Source organism: Pseudomyrmex gracilis, unplaced genomic scaffold (assembly GCF_002006095.1).
Source record: "Pseudomyrmex gracilis isolate BER0280 unplaced genomic scaffold, ASM200609v1 scaffold_1915, whole genome shotgun sequence".
In the NCBI taxonomy this organism is placed as follows: Eukaryota; Metazoa; Arthropoda; class Insecta; order Hymenoptera; family Formicidae; genus Pseudomyrmex; species Pseudomyrmex gracilis.
In genome coordinates, this window is record NW_018022499.1 from 1 (window position 1) to 2,860 (window position 2,860).

Sequence of the window (2,860 nt, forward strand, 5' to 3'; positions counted from 1 at the left end):
GAATAAATCTGTGTCCAATAATTTTGTGTCCAATAATTTGGTGTCGAATCGATCGGTGTCGAATCGTACTGTGGTCAAACGGAACACGCCCCCTTCAATTAACATACAAAGATGTTGAACCGATAGTGAACGACATGAATCAATGTTAAAACACAAATGTTNGTGTCAACTTAAAATAAGAATAATCAGTGATATAGTGCGAATTGCGATTAATGGAAAAGAACCGGAAAGATATAAGATGATAAAGGTATTCTTTCGCGTTTTGATTTATAAAATATTCTGAAAGTAGCGCTACCAATCAGAAATGATATCGAGTAATTCGAGACCGACTTCGAGGAACAGATTGCAAATGAAGTATTTACAAATGGAAAAAGAGAAAAGTAAGTACAATTACAGTTTTTTTTATTTTTACATGCATATATATTTATAATATCCGTATATTTTTTTTCAGAGAATGAAGATCCTGCAGATGAAGGCTTACAAGAAAATACGCGTAAGTAACACAACACATACTTATACATATCTGTCTCTCTCTCTCACTCTCTCTTTCTTTCTTTTATATATACATTTTTTTGTTTCTTTCAGAAATGAATAATAAAATGGATATTGAGGATACAACAAATGAATCTGGAACAAACTCTTAAACTTGGAAATTGCAGTGGAACAATTATCCTCTTTTTCTGAAAAATAAAAGAAAGATTTATATTTGTACATAACCTCGTAAAAACACGCAAAAGAACTTAACATATTTTACGAAAGAAAGATGATTGTAGATCATCGGTCGTAGATTTATAATAAAACATACATATATGTATTACAATCATGCTGTTTAAAATAAAACCAATGGCAATATTTTACAAAATAAACGTTATCTAACCATACATACACATACACATCGCTTACTTCCCTCTCTCTCCCCCTCTTTCTCTCTCTGTCTATACTTAATATATATATAAATGTTTTTTTGCAGAACAAATAGACTAAATGAAGAGAAGAGTGACGAGTGGCAATAGCAAATAGCAAAAGATATAACTAAATTAAAAGAAATTAAACACATTAGAGCGACCGTAGCCACGAGAACCACGGCCGCGGCCGCAACCATGATTTTGAATCCAGGTCAATCTTTTTTTTTCCGCCTCTTGTTCCTCTTATTCCTGAAAAAATATATATATATGAAAAAGAGAGAGAGAGAGAGAGAGAGAGAGAGAGAGAGATGTATAAGTATGTGTTGTGATACTTACGCTTATTTTCTTGTAGGCTTTTATTGTCATCTGCAGAATCTTCATCTTCGGATAGTTCAGTTTGTATTTTCTTTTTTTCTGCAACAAAAATATATATAGATTATATAAAAAAAAGGTAAATATATCGAAAAGGTCACCCTCTCCGATTTCAATGAGCTTGACATATGTTGTCAAAAACACCTTCCTGAGTAACAATCCGTAAATTTTAGCCGTCGCTCGTTGTTAATAAAAAAGTTATGAACAATTGAAGTCTGAAAACTAAGTTTTTATTTTGCGATATTGTGTACAATTTTTTCTTCGTGATTCTTCGAATCTTTTTGTCGGTGTTGTAAACGTGTAGGCAGGGGGGTTGCGCCNCCCTGCACCCCCCTAAAATCTAACCTAACCCTAACCTAACCTAAACTTTTCTTTCTTCAATAGATATGAGTGAAAATTTTGCGAGGGGAAGTGCAGAAAGAAAAGTTTAGGTTAGGTTAGGGTTAGGTTAGATTGTAGGGGGGCACGTTTACAACACCAACATAAAAAACATGAAAAAAGTAGGATGTGATCCCATACACTGTTATTTTTTGCGTAACGCGTAACGCGTAATCAGAGATTACGTGTTTAATATAAAACAATATTGAATATAAAAAGGAGTGAGAAATACATCATAACATTTGTTTCCGACCTCTACATACTTATTGACATTATACGTCTTTGTAAAGTAAATATTTAGTATGTACGATATCTTGAAGGCTACTTTTTCATTCTTTTTGTTCGTGTTATAAGCGTGTAAGCAGCAGCCTTAGTTTTCAAACTTCAATTGTTCATAACTTTTTTATTAACAACGAGCGACGGCTAAAATTTACGGATTGTTACTCAGGAAGGTGTCTTTGACAACATATGTCAAGCTCATTGAAATCGGAGGGGGGTGACCTTTTCTATATATTTTCCAAAAAAAAGAACACATATATATGTAAATAATTGTTAGTACATACGCTTTTCTTGTCTATCTGCAAATTTGTCAGTGTTATCTTTACTTAGTTTCTTTTTTTCTTCAATAAATATATTATATATATACAATAAACAGAGAAAGAGAGAGATGAATATAAACAATGTATATGGTTTGTTGGTACTTACGTTTTTGTGAAGAACTGGCTTGTGAGGTGGTTGGTTCTTTTGTTTCTTTTTTCTCTTTTTCCAGTTGTGAATATTTCATTTGCAACGTTTTTAACTGTTCCATTAGTTTACGATTTTCAAGTTTAANATTTTTGTCCAAATTCATTTCTTGTATCTGTTCCTCGAAGTCGGCCTCGAATTCCTCGATATCTATTTCCTTACTCAATTCTGAAAATCGAAAAGTTTACAATTTACAATAAATGATATTGTTAATAACAATTTAATGTAATAATATACTTATTTTTTTATATACTTACTTATTTGTAATTGTAGACCGTTGTGGTGATACTGTGACAAATCCCGCGTGTTCGTTTGTTTCTTTGCATAGTAGCGCTCGTTGATTGGTTATTTAATATAAGATCAATCTGATTGGTTGGTTACCTAAGGGAAATCACTCTGTGTTGTAGGTAGTCTATAAGACATGAATAATGATGAACATGGCTGCGTTCCAAGTTACGCAN

General features: G+C 32.4%; 1 long non-coding RNA gene across 1 annotated transcript; it reads left to right on the top strand.

The window, feature by feature from the left end:
* The first annotated feature begins 98 nt into the window (after positions 1 to 98).
* Positions 99 to 753, top strand: LOC109862526. Its single transcript, XR_002251151.1, has 3 exons — positions 99 to 380; positions 452 to 493; positions 586 to 753. It is a non-coding gene; the product is annotated as an uncharacterized LOC109862526 (long non-coding RNA).
* Positions 754 to 2,860: the final 2,107 nt, after the last annotated feature.